The sequence below is a fragment of the Protopterus annectens genome, chromosome 3.part1 (genome assembly GCF_019279795.1).
Source record: "Protopterus annectens isolate FY-2018-M chromosome 3.part1, PAN1.0, whole genome shotgun sequence".
In the NCBI taxonomy this organism is placed as follows: Eukaryota; Metazoa; Chordata; order Ceratodontiformes; family Protopteridae; genus Protopterus; species Protopterus annectens.
This window is the reverse complement of record NC_056732.1, coordinates 912,700,137-912,719,466: the sequence shown is the minus strand read 5'-3', so window position 1 is coordinate 912,719,466 and position 19,330 is coordinate 912,700,137.

Below are 19,330 nucleotides of genomic sequence, written 5' to 3'. Positions count from 1 at the left end.
ACAACCACATTGTCCACCCTCCTACATTTTAACACCACACAGCAAGCCATTTGACAACCTTTTTTACAATGAACTTATACACACAATTTATACACATAACTACACCAAATTTCTCTTCATTCACGGCGTCATTGGCAGCATCACCATCTTACCTGGATGAATTTACCACAGGGATACCTCCTACACCACCACCACCATCACCACTCCACCCCATACACTGCACCAGGCACCAACAGCACACAGCACCTCCCTACCAAACAATCAATAACCAATAAATAACAAATAACAACCACCTTCCTTAGACAGAAGAGGGAACACTGTCTCTCTTCTCTCTCTCCATAACCACCAGCCAGACTCTTTCCCCTCCTAAACCCCCCTTACCCTAGCTACCATCTAAACCAGCTTCAAATGCAAAAAAAACAAATTAAACAAATCACCTCATTAAGATAGACCCCCACTTGGTTCCATTTCTTTCTCTCCCCCCATCCCCAAAATCTCTCCACGAATGCATGTCAAAATCTTAACTGCCTAGTCCTAGTCAGTCTCTGATTACCACTAACCACTTTCCCTAAGCGCCGCTAATAACTATAAGCACTCCTCCAACACAAACGAGGCACCAAATCTGACCAAACAATTTCCAGACCTGGGTACAACGCCTGTAATCTCAGCAAGTCCTGAAGAATAATATCCACTAATATATGATAAAAATGCATTTGAAGACCACCTCCCCAATCTCTTAATCACTTCAATGGACCTACCCTCTCTAGCTAAATCTGGAACCCTACCGATCCTAAACGAGTGAGCTGCAAACCTATCTGCTGGAAATCCCATGCAACGTAAAACCCTCCTCACCAAACTTATGAATCTACTACTCGACACCACCTTCCCATACATTGAACAAAAAAATGAACTCATCTAGACTCCCCTTCCACCTCCTCATGAATTCTTTAGCCCACGTTAATGGAAAAAGGCTAGGATTCCTGTTAGGTTTAATCACCACCAAGCATCCCCTACCCAATTGATCTATCTTACTCAGTAACCTCTCCCTCACCTATGATAACATCCTTTCAACATAACGAGCCTAACAACTCCGAAATACAGAAGGCACCAAAATATAACCATGTACACAATGTGCCCCACATGAAGTAATCCGAAGATCCCCCTTTTAACAAACCTAACCCTCTCAACAAAACTTTCAATATAACCCTCATAAGCAGCCATCGAATGTCCCTATGTTCCACCACCACTCTCCCCCAGTCCTTCAACATTTGCCCTAATGTCCAAGACTTAGTGAAATCTTGCAACCCTGCTACCTTAGCAAAAATGCTAATTGCAGCCAAATCCACCTTGACTGTCTGCAAAGCCTTGCCTATCCCCCAAGCACGAGCTACATATTGCAATAGTAATTCCTCTGATCATACCCCCTCCTCTTCTAGTAGATGCAAAACAACGTGATTAAAATCAGAAAGAGCTGTACCATACACCTTCCTCATAGAAGGGTACCAGAAATGCTGTACCAACTGCCTGGCTACTTCGACCAAAGATTCCACACCTCCTCCGGCCAGGTTTCTGGCACTTACTCTGCCCCTGGAGCCAAGCCTTGAAACCTGAAATACTGACATTGGGACAAGCTATAAGCAATCTCATTCTTTACACCAGACACATGCACCCCTGTAAAGAAAAAATTTATTAAGAGATTCTGCAAAACCAATTTACGTAATACCAACAATAACAAACCTGACTTAGCCATCTTCTTTTGTAATATCCTCACTACAGCCACATTGTCCAAGTGAAAAACTACATTTGTCCCTTAAATGCTCCTTCCACACAACAGAAGCTGCCCATATAGGCATCAACTCTAGAAAGGCCACGTCACGCTCCATACGTCATTCCAATCCTGAGGTCATTCAGCTGCAAACCAATGACTTCCAAAATAGGCCCCCATACCAGCACCCCCAGCTGCATCCATAAACAACTGAAGTTCCTCCTGCCCCACCCAGTCTGACTGCCATAAAGAGATCCCATTAAATTGTTGCACAAAACCATCCCACAACACCAGACCCTCCCATACCATTTGGGTCACCCTAACCCAATGGTGTTTTCTCCGACCCCTATTCAACATATAAGCCACCGACCTAAAAAAGGCTCACTCTGGGTGCACAGCTTGACAGGCAAAATTCAAAAGCCCCAAAAACTCCATGACTGAATGAATCCGAATCTTATCCTTGCCTAACACCAAACGTATAGCCGACCTAAGCCTCTCTATCTTATCCTTGGATAGGCAAAACAGTCCCCGCTCCGCATCAACCATTAGTCCCAGAAATTTTAAGGCTCTCACTGGACCCTCCATCTTATGCTGAGCCAATGGTACCCCTAACGCCTCATACATGCTCTTAAACTCCCGAAACCCCTCCTGTGCTCCTACCCTTCATTTGCCCACCAACAGAAAATCATCTAAATAATGCACTGCCTTTTGAGTTCCCACTCTCTGCTGCCAAATCCAATGCAATACTGTACTGAACTTCTCAAAAGTCGCACATGCCACTGAACAACCCATAGGCATAGCTTTATCAAAGTAGTACTTATCGCCTACCTGCATTCCCAGTAACGGCAAATCCTCACTCTTAATAGGCACCAAGCAAAAAGCCAACTCAGTGTCAACCTTAACCGGCCATGGCTCCCGAAATTCCCTAATCACTTTGACCGCATCATCAAGGAAGCATAATGCACCCTAACCTCCTCAGCTGCAATAAAATCATTCACTGAATTCCCTTCAGGATGCGACAAGTGATGTATCAATCTGAATACCCTGGCCCATTTCTTTGGCGCTAACCCCAAAGGCGACATCTTGTAACTACTGAAAGGCAGACTGTCAAAAGGACCCAATAAATGCCCTGACTGACACTTCTTCTCCACTAAACCCTCCAGGATGTCCTCTTTACCTTGAACTGATCGCAGATTTTTGCAACCCCCACCCCCTCCCACAGTGGACTTTATAGGAACCCCCCCTGAAATCCTTGTAGTATCTTATTTTTGATAGCAAGATCTGGAAACCAGCTAAGTATACCCCGCAGGACCTCCAGCTTAATGGGGAATGTCGCCCCTTCATCTATTTCCTCTGAAGAAGCCAAGTCCCCAGGACCTGCCAAAATTACCCCTACCCCAACCTGGTTGAAACCCCTGCGAGGCGAAGCTTTGCCCACCAAATCCACCCTCACGAGCTATAACAATGGAGTTCCATATGGAATGGTCTTACCATCCACAGCAAATGGCCAAATGACTCCATCCACATCTTGAGCAAATGTGTGCAAATATGCATCCCACCCATGAATAAGAACCACTATTAAAAGACCACACACCCGCTGCTTCTGCCTTGCTCACCCTTCTGTTAAAGCCACCATAACTATCCATCATCGTAGCTAACCATATATCCGGATGACGCACCTCCCAACGTAGTGACTGGTCCACAGCCTTCCATTTGCAGAAACGCTGATTGTACCAAAGCCACGCATTACCCAGCCTTATCCATTGTGCCTCACGAATGGTAAGGAAATACCCTAGAAGAGGCAAGGCCAATGTCCTGTCCTTTTCCAGTTGCACTGCCATAAAGTAAATAAAGCCAACCACCCAATTATCCCATGTCCTAGGGTGACGCTTACCTACCCTCTTTCTTCCCAATGCTGCTAAAGCCACCAACAGGTCCTTGCTATTAGATGACTCTGCCTCCACTAGCTATTAGACCCCTTCTGCATCGATCAGCTCAAACAAATCCAAATTTTTTCTTTGACTGACCCCGGAATGTGCAGAGTCAGGAAAACCACTCCTGCCCCCATCCCAAAGATTGGGTGGCTAACCAGTCCCCCAGCCGCAGCCCAAAGTCAGAGCCTACCTGAGTCCAAAACCGAACTGTCCCTGGAACCAACACCCACCCCAGTCGCATCTCTGACAGTTTACCTGGCACCCTGTGCCAGCTGCCTCTGAGCATCCTCTATCACTTGCAAGCCTCCCCAGAGGTCCACAACTAACAGGTCCTCATCATCCCTACCCGCCCACAATCCTCAATCCCTAGCTCCTCAGACAATGCTGCCAAAATAAAACCATCACCTGCACCTTCATCTTGAGACATACTGGGAGCTGGTGTGTCCACTGCAACTGCCTGCTTCGCTGTCTGTTGTCTTTTCCCCTGAGCTGGGGTTCTCACCGTGGTCCACCGCCTCTTCTGACCTGCAGCTTGTTCTGGTTCCTTTACCACCTCAGACGTTGCCACCTCCTGGAACAACTCTTCTGCCTGGGCCACAATAGCTTGCCATCGCTGAGGTAATTCTGGTAAATTAGCCATCTGCATCCACAATACCTACAGCTTGTCTGGACATGAGCTAGCTGTTACTTCACCACCAACTCATGCCAAAATGTTCATACTTCCCTTAATCCCTACCACTTAATCCTGTCACAAGTCCCTCCTTCCCCTACATCACTTCCGTTAACCTCTCCCTTTCTCTTTAACACTTTCACCACTACAATCCCACTAATCCTACCTATCTGCAAAGACTCCCATTAATTCCTAACTTCTATACCCACCCCCACCCCTTTACCCTTGCTCGTGGGACCAGGACACCTTAGTTTGTCCCAAACTATATTTATTGGAATGATATCAAATAATTAGAGTGGCACTCACACTTTTACAAGTTAAACCTGAATTATACATAACTGTCATTCTTTTAATGCAAGTTTATATGCTATGTCTCCTTTACAAAAAGAAAGTCAGCTTTGTATTAAACATCTCATACAAATAGTGCTTAATGAATCATTAAATGTTATTTCTTTAAATACAATAGCTTTTTAGTGGCTAATGTATTTGAAATGTTCTTTATTGGATTGTTTAGGGGTTTGGAAGTGTTTGAGGGACTGATGTGTGGAGTGAAGGTGGCTTGGTTTCACTCATGAATGTTTTTGTGTGAATTGAAGCTGATAAACTGTTCATTTGCATGCCTTTCTCAAGAAGACCAGTTTGAAGCAGCTTAATTAAAATCATGAGCACTTTTGTGATGCTGTGAGAGTTCTAAAATTCTAATAACTGTCCAGGTTACATCTTCCTGCCTAAGCAAGCAATAATGTTTGACAGGGTGTGTGTTAATGTGTATTATACAATAACTGGACATTAATATTCAAAAAGGGGCAAGCTGACTGATCAGTCCAACAAGAGTTACCATTGTAAATCCGAGAAAATTCCAAAGGAAAAAAGTATGGTCACCCTGACTTTTTTCCATAAACATTTAAATATGTTTACAAAACCGAAGACCTCAAGTGAATGAGGGAGAGGGCGCAGCAAAAAATAAAAGGATAATCAGGTATATTATGCAAAACTAAAGAAACATATCTAATTATCCTTTTAGTTGCTCTGTCCTGTCTCTCCTGAATGTTAAAAGTCTCCCATTTTCTTTTTTCTTAATTATTAAAAAAGAAACGCAACGGAGATCTTCCTTTCTCCATTGTTTCCTTTGCACAGCACTGATGTACTGTGTAACCGTGGGAATGCAAGTCCCATAAACATGCACAGTACATCATGAAAGCCCAAGATACCAGAGAAAGCATAGAAGAGCACCATGGCACTGTTATACAAAAACATTATTTAAGAAAAGTATTTTTCTTAAATAATGTCATTGTATAATAGCAATAACTGACTCCAAGGTGTGGTATATTGATGATTTACCCATGTTTGGCTTTATTTAATCACTCAGGCTTCACCCTCATGATTAAACCACACCAACCATGAGTAAATCTTCAGTATACCACACTAATGTCATTGGTTATTGATATAATTAATGCCCACCCAGAGGTATTATGAGGCCCAACACCACAGGCAGAGGTCCTCTATACCCCTGGAAGGGCATTAATTACACATTAACACACACCCTGGAGGGCACTATTGTGCTTAGAGAATGGGTTCTCTGTAAAATTGTTGTGTTTTACTTATTTATATTTTTTATTACTATATTATTTTTATATATATTTCTGATGTAAAACAATTCCTCTGCTTTATGCTTATAAGTTGCTGTATTATGTGTAAATGGTGTTAGAGGAAGCATTTTGCATCCAAAATATATCATTTTTAAAAAATATATCTAGATATTTGCCTTATTTTTTGGTCCCTTACTGCTAAAATAGTTTCTTGTCAGTCATTGGTCATTGAAGTCACTAAATAATGACATATATTTGATTTTCAGACTTTATTTCCTTCAGAAAATTCATGTTAACACAAATCCTGTTATTAAACTTACTTTTTAATTTTTAAGTACAACATTTAAAAGCTGTTCCTATTTTTGAGTTTGTGTCCCTTTATTTCAGGTTTTATCCAGATTTCTTTAGCTAAAAGTTCACGAGATATGCAAACCTCTTATATGCTGCTGCCAGTGTTGCATCAGCCTCACCATCCCTCCCTCTCTCACACAGACACCCCCCCACAACCCCCCCACACACACACTTGCACTTCAGAAAATGCATGCTAACACAAGTCCTATTAGGCAACTTTGTGATTTTTTTAACAAGAATATGTTCCTGTTTTGAGCTGTTGTTCCCCCTTTATTTTAAGTTTTATTCAATTAACCGACTCTAAGAGGTGAGAGGTACATAAACCTCCTGAATGCTGCTGCTGCCAGTGTTGGATCACTCTTACTCTTAACTTTCTCTCTCTCTCTCACTCACACACACCTCGCTTTCATGCATGCAAGCACGCATTCACACATACAGACAAAAACATAAAGACACACAGAAACACACACACACACACACACACACACACACACACACACACACACACACACACTTTTTTCTGTTATACTTAGTTTTACACTGGCTAAACAGTAAAAGTGCTGCTTAGCGAGTGTAAAATAATAAGCTTGATTAATCTCGCTTTCACTCACATACATGCATATACTTACACCTTACACACACACACATACATACACACACAAACACACACACACACACACACACACGCACACACTTTTTCTTTTAATTTTTTTTTTTTTTTACATTTTGCACTTGGTAAACAGCATAAGCGCTGCTTAGTGAGTGTAAAATAATGGCGGCTATTAGTTTTTTTCTGTCCGATCTCCACAACAGCTTGATATGCTGCCATGAAGTGGCAGAATCATTTTTCAGTGGACATTACTTGTACATTAACACCGTGCTGGAGAATGTTTGTTCTACAATCAGGGTGCTGCTGTACAGTTTGCCCATTCTCTAAAAGTAAATTATTATAATATTTTGAATCATATGCTAAGATGTCAATGAATACAAGTTATATAATGAGCAAAAGGCAGTGAATTGCATTCTAAACTACTGTCAGTTATTAAATAGCTCTGAATGCTTGCTACTGATAGTATACTTAACATGCAGTAGCACCCAGGAAAGTTATACTATGCTATAAACAAAGTATAAAAATATAGTTTCTTACATATATATAAAAGTTATTATTGGAATGTTATCAAATAATTAGAGTAACATTCCCACTTTTACAAGTTAAACCTAGATCACACATAACTGCCATTCTTTTAATGCAAGTTTATATGCTATGTTTTCTTTAAAAAATGACTCTGCTTTGTATTAAACATCTCATACAAATAGTGCTTACTGACTCATTAAATGTTTTTATTTATTTATTTTATTATTTTGCTTTACATTTGTTAACCGGGAAAATCCAGCTGGACCAGGTCCATTTGCAGTGGATGCCCGGGGAGAAAAGCTCCACAATTAACATACAGTAAGTAGTTAAGACAATGAAAAATTGTTAAATAAAATCAAGAATTCAATACGCAGGAGGTTCAGGTTCAAATATTTACTAGTGTACACCAGGAGGCAAAAAACGTACAAGTACAGAATTTTGTCTAACATGAAACAGGAAGCACACAATTTTATATAGTCTTTACATTCAAGCTATGCCCACCTTACCGACGTGGTATGTCACAGGGCATCTACATCACTTTAGCTTACAGTCCTCTATTCATAAAAACTGCTGATGCTGTATATTTTAAAAAAGTTTTCCTCTGGTAACAATACGGCCTTGCTATCCACCTGGTCAGACATAATGTCTTTCTGTAAAGTTACTTCTTCAAGGTTTCACACCAGTTCAAATACAATAGCAGATTCAATCTTCTAATACACATCTTTGTTCACTGTAACACTTTCCCACCAGCTGCATGCTATCTTAGTAACACATATACAAGGCCAAATCATTCCAGCAGGAAAGAGCAGAAGATTTCATTATTTCACACATTTAATTTCCTGACCCAGCAGATAATCACTTGTGAAAAGCATAAACATTAAAACTTGCTAAGCTAGCAACTGCCAGGGTCGGAGGTCAATTTGCTACAAGCCACACTGCAGTTTCAAAACTACTTGCATTTACACATGAATTTATCCTTTCTGTTATATGATTAATAGAATAAAATGCATTACATACTACTTTGTTTTTAAAGTAGCATTTCACATATATTCAAATACACATTTTTCTAACATTTTCCCTCCTATTAATACTTTTTATTCTATTTTGAAGTATGCATAGTGTGATTTCATCTCCCAACCTCTTCCACTAAGGATTTTCAGCTAGGTGAGTCATTTAATCTATACTTCAGAAAAAATGTTATCTGAGATCAATTTTTCAATCTCAATATCTTGGTACAAAGTTTCAGTAACAGATACATCAATAAAATCTTTGATTAGTCTTTTCATGCAGGGAATTCCACAGCAAACACATGCTCCTATTAGGAGTATACCCACACAAATGGCAATCAGAATATTCATTAGGATGGATCCCCACCCCCAGAATAGATTCTGGAAAAAGTCCGTCAGTGGGTTTGGGCCTGGTTCAGTCATGGCTGATACTTGCTGAATTACCTCTAGGTGGTTGTTAATTTCATGCCTATTGACTGGTATGTACGCACAGCATTCTTCTTTGATAAGCGCGCACATACCACCTCTCGCCGCTAGGGTGAAGTCAAGAGCCATTCGATTTTGTAGCACAACAGTTCTCATTGCATTCAGTTCATCAGTCACCAGTTCTAGGGCAGAGAAAGTTGCATTACTCATTACTTCGAGAAGTTTTGACAACTTCCTCAGCTCCCAGATTGATTTGACTGCTCCATATGCTGGGAATATTCCTGCCCAATATATAACACTGTCACTCAAGTCCATATGAGTCAATTTACTTTTGTCTTTCACATTATTATGGTCTTTCCAGCCGGCTTCGATCCGTCCAACTGGATTTACAGGTTTCTCAACTGGACCTTCAGGTTTTTGGGCTGCTTCTCTCACGTTTCGTATCTTACCCAAAGGTAATTCTGCAGTATGTCTTATTGCCGGAACCAGATAACCCAAAAAACAACTGTCGGACCAATTCTCAGGTAACCATTTATATGCCTTTTTCCCACAAATAAAATAACAGTTTTCTACTTTAGTACTAATATGCATTAACCCTGCATGAAACATTTTCTGATCTATAACTGACAATTGTTTAAACAAAACAGGATTCTTGCGAATGTCATTCATGGTTGTTTTCAGTGAGTTCAAATATGAGTCATGATTAGTATTGCAAAGAATATTACCATTACTATTCTTAATATAACACCTGTAAGATATGGTTATATTACAATTGCTCCAGCCCACCTGGAGAGTATCATTTTTGTAAAAACATACAATTCCTTTTTGTGTGACAGGTAAAAATAAAGCTATTTTGTCCTGTGATCTCACAGTTCTTATATCAAAGAGTAAATTTACCCAAGTCTCATTTATCCCCAAAGGGACAGCAGACATTATCAGTCCTCCATATGCTGTTGGTATAGCTGTACAAACCCAGCAATTTGAAATGTTCATAGTCTCTGCATATACACGCTTCATGGCTAGGTATGTGTTAAAATTTGGATGCCAGTCTATAGACGTTTCATCACACCTTCCCACTTTCACTTGTGTGGTTGGGTGCAGGATAAACCACAACAAGAGGAAAAGTGTCACAATTATAGTCAATAAATGTATACTCAACAAAATGACTATGCAACATCTCTGGGGTTGATCTAAATTTCTATTTGCTTTGTTTTTGGCCATCTTGGTCCTGTTGTATATCAGTCACAAAGTTTTTATCAAGTTGAAAGTTCTTTACCAGTTTGCTGTGTGTCAAATGAACCCAGGACGTCCTCTCAGCCACTCTGACTGCAGTAGGCATTGTCAACAGTACCTGGTACGGCCCTTCCCACTTTGGACTCGCCCAATTCTTCCTTTCCGTCACTTTTAGCCAAACCCACGTCCCGGGGGCCAAAACTGCTTCCACCGGTCTGGTCTGTTCCTTATCTGAAAAAGAGTTAAACTGCAAAACAGATTTATTTGCTAACAGTTTCCTCATATAACTAGCTAATGAACTGTCAGCCTCTTGTTCTGTGGGCATGAGAGCTTTCCACTGAGGCACATAATATGCTCTCCCAAAAATCATTTCAAAGGGAGTCAAACCCTTCACATTTGGAACAGTTCTCATACTCAGCAGTGCTAAGGGCAAACAGTGCATCCAATTCTTTTGGGTTTCTTCAACTAACTTCCTAAGTTTATTCTTGAGGGTACCATTGTACCTTTCCACCAGTCCTGCTGACTGTGGGTGGGAGGCGCAATTGTTCTTTAAGGAGATACCAAAAAATCTCCCAAGTTGCTGGATTGTCTGGTTCACAAAATGTGTACCGTTGTCACTATAAATCCTTTCCGGAATGCAAAATCTAGGGATTACTTCTTTTATCAGGGCTTTCGCCACTGTTGCTGCATCCGGATTTTTGGTTGGAAAAGCTTCTACCCATTTAGAAAACATATCTACGATGGCTAAACAGTATTTCTTCCCTTCACACTTACTCAATTCTATGAAATCCATACAAATAGTATGGAACGGATACGGTTGTATAGGAAAACTTCCTTGCTTGGGTTTAAATGCCCCTTGTGCATGGTGCTTGTTACAAGTATGACAAGCTGCACAAAATTTTTTGTATAGTTTGTGAATCTATATGTTTGGAATATTCGGTTTACTAACTGTACTATCCTCCCTGTTGAGACATGGCACTGCCCATGGCTCAACAAAGCTGCATATCTAAATAAATTAGACGGCAATATCGGTTTTCTCTCTTTGGAAATGTACAGTCCATTTTCAAGAATTGCGCCTTGTTTTTCCCATTTTTGTTTTTCTGCTTTTGTAGTAAGCATCTGCATTGTTTTTAACATGTCTAAATCTAAAATCTCAGGGGTTTGTAGTTCTTCATTTAAAAATAAAGTTTCTGAGTCTGAGGCTGCTTGCTTTGCAGCTGCATCAGCTCGTGCATTGCCTTTCGAAATCTTATCCTGTTGTTTTGTATGAGCTACACATTTACAAATAGCTACTTTGGTAGGTAACTGAATAGATTCTAATAACTCCAAAATAAATTGCGCATGATTAATAGGTTTTCCACTAGATGTTATCATTCCTCTATTTTTCCATTGTTGCGCAAATACATGTACTGTAGAAAAAGCATACTGACTATCAGTATATATGTTTACACACTTGTCTTTTGCTAAAGTACATGCCCGTGTCAAAGCTATCAATTCTGCTGCTTGTGCAGACAAGTTATATGGTAAGGATTGGGCTTCTAGAATTTCAGTGTCTGTAACTACTGCATACCCCACTAGATTCTTTCCTGTAGGACCCCTTCTGCATGAGCCGTCCATGTAATATGTCACCTCGGCATTATCCAAGGGCATATCTGTAAGGTCTTGTCTAGGCAAAGCTAATTGTTCAATTTCCTGCAGGCAGCTGTGCGGTGTGCCATCTGCAGGAGTTGGGAGTAATGATGGATTTAATGTCGTACATCGTTCAATTGTCATATGAGTTTGGCTCAGCAGTATAGTCATACATGAAAGATGTCTAGCAGGGGAGAGGTATGCTACTTTTTCTTGCAGTAAAATTATTGCGACTGCATGAGGCACTCTCAATGTGAGAGGGTGGAATAACACCACTGAGGCCGAGGCCTGTACTGCCATTGCAGCTGCAACTACTGCTTGTACACAGTGAGGTAAAGATCGCACCACTGGGTCTAACTGCGATGAATAATATGCTATGGGGCATTGCTTATCCCCATGTTGTTGCGTCAGCACTGACATCATATATCCTTGCTTACAATCTACAGTTTGAAAGAACCATTTGTGATAATTTGGGAGTCCTAGAACTAATGAAGAAGCTATTAACTGCTTCAACCTGCAGAAAGCCATTTCTGCTTTGGTTGTCCATTGTAACAAATCTTGTGCTGCCATTGGCATTTTATATATTAAATCAGTCAGTGGAGCAGATTCCAAAGCATAATTTGGTATCCAACTCCGACAAAAATTAGTTGTCCCCAAGAAGGACATAATTTCCTTCTTGGTTGCTGGTTTGGGTGCTTGTAAAATTGCTGTCTTTCTATCTTCGTCTAATATCCTACTTTCATTGGATATCACATATCCCAGGTATCTAACCTGCTTTTTCCAGAGTTGTAACTTATTTTTGTTCACTTTGTGTACTTGTGTTGCTAAGAATTTTAATAGCGCTACAGTATCTTCCTTACATTGCTGCTGGGTGGGGGCTGCTAGCAAGATATCATCTACGGAAAGTAGAATTTGACTACCTCCTGGTGGGCTAAACCCTGCCAGGTTGCTAGCCATTTCTTGTGCAAATATGGTTGGGATCTCACAATATCCCTGTGGTAGTCGAGTATAGGTATACCTTTTCCCCTGAAATGTAAATGCAAACCAGTATTGACTATCAGGATGTATAGGTATCAAAAAGAAAGCATTGCTGATATCTACCACAGAGAAATACTTTTGTTGTGGTTTCAGGTCATTTAACAAAGTATGTGGATCTGGCACCGTGGGTGCTCTGGGTATCACTGCATTGTTTACAGCTTGTAAATCTTGAACCATCCGCCATTCCCCATTTGCTTTCTTAACAGGAAATAGGGGTGTATTACATGGTGAATCAGGAGATTCTACCAGTACTCCTTCATTGAGTAATGCTGCTATTATAGGCTTGATTCCTATTTCTGCATCTTTTCTCAAAGGGTATTGTCTTTTCTGTGGCCTAAATGCTGACTTTGGGGTAATTGTAACTGGTCCTGCTGTTCAAATAAGTCCTACATCTGACTTGCCTGTTGACCAAAGAGCCATCGGTATCTCACATAAGGCTTTCTCTTCTTCTTCTAACAAAAATGCTAATCAGCTGTCCTCGCTAGATTGCAAGTGTACAGCTGGATGTGTCTGTGTCAACCAATTCAACTTTTGATTCTGTATTCCCTGTTCTGACAATTCCAAGTCAGTCTGTTTCTCCCACCTCGTTACCTTTTCTCCTAAGTCTGCCCATTTTACGTTTTTATTCTTTGTCAAGCTGACATGTGGCAATCGATTTGATCTATACGGTGCAAGGAATTCTTGAGGTAATGAACAGCTAACTACACTGTTCCCCTCAGTATCCCAATACAAAGTACGCAATAGTAATCGAGTTGCACGATTTGTGAACAATTCTTGCTCATACTCTCTGTCAGGTCCTGGTGTATTACAGTAGTATAGAGTACAGTGTAACAAATGCTGTCGATCAGTGTCAAGGGAGGGGGCTTTACTGATGGCTACGTTCATCAGTTCCTCGGTTACTGCCCCTGGACCAGTCGTAACTAGTTCCTGGCTGTACCAGTAAAAAGTTTCACCCTCCAATCGCACTACAAAGGTATCCATTTGTCTCTGTGCCTCCATACCCTGTACAGTTGGAACTACTGCTATGCCAAATATCTGCATAAGGTCCCTACCCAATAGGTTCACTGGACATTTTGCAGAAATAACAATTTTACTTCTTTGAGTCATACCTGAGACAGGGTCAGTTATTGCTATATCATGGGAAAGTGGTTCCCTGTATAGCTGTCCATTTGCAGCTTTCACTAGTATATAATCAGGTGATTCAGAATGTTCTGGTAACTTGGAGGGGTGTATCAGGGTCTGTGATGCTCCTGAGTCACACAGGAATTTAACTTCCCTTCCCTCCACTAGAAGTGTAACTTCCGGTTTCGTATCTGCTAAGTAGAGCTCTAGGCTCAATAATGCTAAATCCAAAATTTCACTTTCTTCATCCTCCATATCTACTTGCACTTCCTCTATTCCTTCTATCACATTTACATTTGTTTTCTGTTTATTAACTTCTCCTGATGATTTCTGATCTCTGCATGATGTATCTTCACTATCATATAGTCAGTCCTCATCTCCCTTATCTTTTGTAATTACCTTTTTATTCTGCTTACAATCCCTTGCTAGATGTCCCTTTTTCCTGCACTTGAAGCATTCACCTCTCTTTTTCCTCTCTTCAAAATCTTCTGATCGTTTGTCAGACTGTTTATTTCCCTGGGCATTCTTCTTGCCCTTTTTACCTGATTGTAACACAAATACTTCAGCTCCGACTTCTGCAGTGAAGACTTGCGCCTTCTTTTTCTTTTTGCTATTGAAATGTCTTTCAGCATGTCTAGCATATTCAAGTAAGGCTTGTAGCCTACCTGTTCGATGGTCTATCATATGCTTTGTAATGAAGCTACTAATAGGTGCAATGCAACCTTTTAAAAATGCATTTTTCAATTGCTGTTCATACGGGGAATCATTCACTTGATTTTCAGGAACTGTCATACTGCTATGATTATTAAAACATTCCAATAATGTAGCATAGTACCCATCTATTGTCTCATTTTCCTGTTGTATGCATTGATTAATGCAAGTCCAGTCTGCTCTAGGTTTCCATTTCTCAGAGATTCGGTCTGTAAGACCTTTCACTCTGTTGTCTAACTCTGCATCACTATGTGGGATTGGTTTGAGCTCTGCATTACGAGGATTCCAGGTGCCACAAATTATGTGCCAATCTGGACCTATAATTTGTCTTACTACTTTTTCTACTTCTTCCCCATTCATGTGGTAACTCAACCTCATGCCTTGTAAATCTTCTAAAAATTTCGTAAAATTAACTTTCGGATGGGGAATTCCCTCAGTAGCTTTCCGGATAACCTCCGGTGTCCATGGTCTATACACCAAGAGTGTTGGGTCCTGCCCTTCCTGTCCTGCCTGAGGATTTGAGACCTCTATAAGTGGGCATATTTCTTCCTCACTCTCATCCTGTAGGTTTCTCTCTATTTGATACAATTCTGCGTCCCTATGTATTTTACGTGTCCGGGACCTAGTTTCAATAGCATCTGTAACAAACGGTTGTGGTCTTGCTGAGACTTCAGGATAATGTGGAGGCGGACCAGCCTGTCCACTCGCTTCATATCCTGAAAAGGGTAAAGGAGGGGGCAAGGGAGGAGGAGGAGCTGTTGCTATTACTAAGTTATTATCTTCTTTGTCTAAAAATAATGTTTTCAAATTTTTAATCTTCTGTTCTCTACGATTTGCTTCCTCAATCCACCTGTGTGCCTGAGGAATACCTAATTGGCGTTGCTTTTTTGCCTGGCCTCCCGCATCGGATTTAAGTTGCTTAAGGAGTTTAACTAGTAAAGTTTTATCTAGTTTACCATCAAATTCATATTTGTTAACCCATTTCGCATAATACCTAACCCTATCGGAACGTTGTGATTGCATGCATTTTGCATCTTCGGTTAGGGGCGGATCTCGCTATGTTTTAGTGCACTGATTTCCCATGGTAAAAGAAAATGTTATGTAACCCTTCTTATCATGTGATATCAAAAGTTCAGTTCCTTTTCACATTTTATCTAGAATAACTGCCTACCTTATTCTGTTACCCTGATCTATGACCAAATATACAGTACTTCCTTTTGTCCCTGATCTGCATAACAAATCTTGACAACAATGTTTACTGTAACCTAGCCCCTGATCTAAAACAGAAAAAAGGCAAAATCTTCCTACCTGATCCTCCGGTATTGAGTCGTCCAGGATCCGCTCTTCGGCCACAGATCAGAAAGTGGCCAGCCTCTTTAAACGACAATTCAGTCGGAGGTCTTTTTCACCCAAGAAGAACCGTTTCGGTAACTTCTCCTGCGCAGTATTCGACCACCGGTAGACTCTGATCTGCAGCTGTCTGAGGGATTTCCGGCTAAGAAGGACCAAACTGTTAAATAAAATCAAGAATTCAATATGCAGGAGGTTCAGGTTCAAATATTTACTAGTGTACACCAGGAGGCAAAAAACGTACAAGTACAGAATTTTGTCTAACATGAAACAGGAAGCACACAATTTTATATAGTCTTTACATTCAAGCTGTGCCCACCTTACTGATGTGGTATGTCACAGGGCATCTACATCACTTTAGCTTACAGTCCTCTATTCATAAAAACTGCTGATGCTGTATATTTAAAAAAGTTTTCCTCTGGTAACAATACGGCCTTGCTATCCACCTGGTCAGACATAATGTCTTTCTGTAAAGTTACTTCTTCAAGGTTTCACACCAGTTCGAATACAATAGCAGATTCAATCTTCTAATACACATCTTTGTTCACTGTAACACTTTCCCACCAGCTGCATGCTATCTTAGTAACACATATACAAGGCCAAATCATCCCAGTAGGAAAGAGCAGAAGATTTCATTATTTCACATATTTAATTTCCTGACCCAGCAGATAATCACTTGAGAAAAGCATAAACATTAAAACTTGCTAAGCTAGCAACTGCCAGGGTCGGAGGTCAATTTGCTACAAGCCACACTGCAGTTTCAAAACTACTTGCATTTACACATGAACTTATCCTTTCTGTTATATGATTAATAGAATAAAATGCATTACATACTACTTTGTTTTTAAACTAGCATTTCATATATATTCAAATACACATTTTTCTAACAGAAATACACAGAATAAAAAAAACAGCAGATTACTTACAAGCAGAGACATTCAAAATTATCTATCTATAGATCACTGGCATTGCAGAATTGAGATATTATTAGATTAACCTTTACAAATAAGTAGAATAGACATGACTAAATGTGCTATTTTTACCTAGCAGTACATAACAGTTTAAGACAGTTTACATTTTCTAGTAAGTGTACACTGAAAGAAGTACCAAGACCAGTGTGGCTTATTATAAGAAGTATGTATATATGTGTGTGTAAAATAGTGTCGATTCTAATTGGAGTTGTGTGGAAGAGGAGAAGAAACAATATAGTGATTGTCATTTGATACACGGGCAGATCCAGGTTTCCCTGAGATGTGGTTTGAGTATTTTTTTTGAAGTTTGTGTTTGTTGTTGCGAAGGTTATATTAGTGGGGAGATTGTTCCATATTCTGGCTATGATGTGGGAATATAGGGCTTTATCTGCAGTGTTGTTAGCAGTTGTAATACTGAGGAGAGGTTTATTGGATGAGCGGAGAGGGCGACTGGAAGAGTAGGAGGTTAATAGCTGCTTTAGGGCTAGAGTTTTTTCTGGGTAGTTTCTGATGTTAAAGGCGCAAGTGAGTTGTTGGTAAGTTAATAAGTGAGGAAAGTCAAGCCATTGAATTTCTTTTAGTACTTGGCAGTGATTTTATTTCTTTAAATACAATAGCTTTTTAGTGGTCAACATACTTTGAAATGTTCTTTATTTTTTTTTTAGTGATTTGGAAGTGTTTGGGGTATTGATATATGGAGTGGAGGTGATTTGGATTCACTTGTGAAATGTTTTGTGTGAATTGAAGCTAATAAACTGTTCATTTGCATGCCTTTTTCAAGAACACCAGTTTGAAGCAGCTTAATTAGAATCATGGGCACTTTTGTGATGCCGCGGGAGTTCTAAAATTCTAAGAACAGTCCAGGTTACTTCTTCCTGTCTAAAAGTAAATGGTCATAATATTCTGAATCATATGCCAAGATGTCAATGAATACAAGCTAGATAATAAGAAAAGACAGTGATTTACATTCTAAACTACTGTCAGTTATTACATAGTTCTGAATGCTTGCAGTATACCAGAAGGACAGTTTATATGCTCTGCTGGACAGAAGCACAGGGAACTAATGGCTCTACTGGACCAAAGCATGGGGAACTAATCTAAGGGGGCGGCGAAAGCCAACACATTCTGGCTAGACTTATAGATGCCTTCGGGCAGATAGCCTAGTACTTACCTGTGAATCTATGAACCTATATACTAGCCTATAGAAAATTTACGATTGTGTTCCTCTGTTACTACCTCTTTTTAATGATACAAAACTTAATGTCTCAGAACAATTTATTATGGAAGGTATAAGTCTTAAAAGGGAAAATATTTCACATGTTTGGTCAGATACTATTAGACATAACATTTAAGGAAAAAAATAGGACTGATTCTAACAATAGTATTAAATTAAAATGATTAAATATATAAGGGTAAATATAAATGTTCTATTATACGACACGCTACACTAGGGTTATAGCTAAAATCCAGGAATATAGTAATAGTACATGACATAGTATACAGACCAAAATAGAAAGAGATCAGAATAAGTAAATATGTATACAGTTAAAAAATATAAATATGCCTACAAGGGTGGGAGGATGACATAGTGGTTCAAGTATTCACCCTTATAGGCACAAGGTGCGGGGTGTCATTCTCACGTGGGGTAATTGGATGGGCTTGGAATGGCCCACAAGGACAGTTAACCTGGTACTAATTTATGATCTTATGATCCTATGTACAACTTTACACATATTAAATAAAATAGAAAAAATATAAAATCATCTGACCTTTAAATTAATAAATATGACAATAGCAACTGACTTCCTCCCTATAGTAGACCAGGGAAATAATGTGAGGTACAGAAAAGATTAGAGATATTCTGTTTGGTCAACTTATAATAAAAGTAATGTCTTTTGGCTTTTCCCAGTTAGGGGTTGCCACAGCAAAACTGCGGTCCGCTTATGATTGGCAGTGATTTTTATGGTGCTGAGTTGCCAGCCTGACACCCAAACTTCAATGAAGGCACACCCATTCACGCTCGCACCTACCTGCAATGTCTTTATACATCACTCGACCATAGGGAGGACATGCAGACTCCACACAGAAGGCGCTCCAGCCAAGAATCAAATGGCAGAAACTCTTATATTTGTTTAACTTTTCTTATTCATAATAACTCAATGATGGGCTTTTTTAAGATAATGCATACAAAAAAATGAGACACATTAATATGAAACAGAAGCATGAGGTAATCTTTATTTGTCTAACAGAGAGTTTCAGAGGTAGTTTGTCTTTTTCAACAAACAAGGAATATGTTTTTTCATGGCAGAATGTTTTACAGTTACATCATTAGGTATTTTTTTTTATTTAATTCAAACATTTTGTCCATAGCTGAAGATTTCATATTGTTATATATAAAA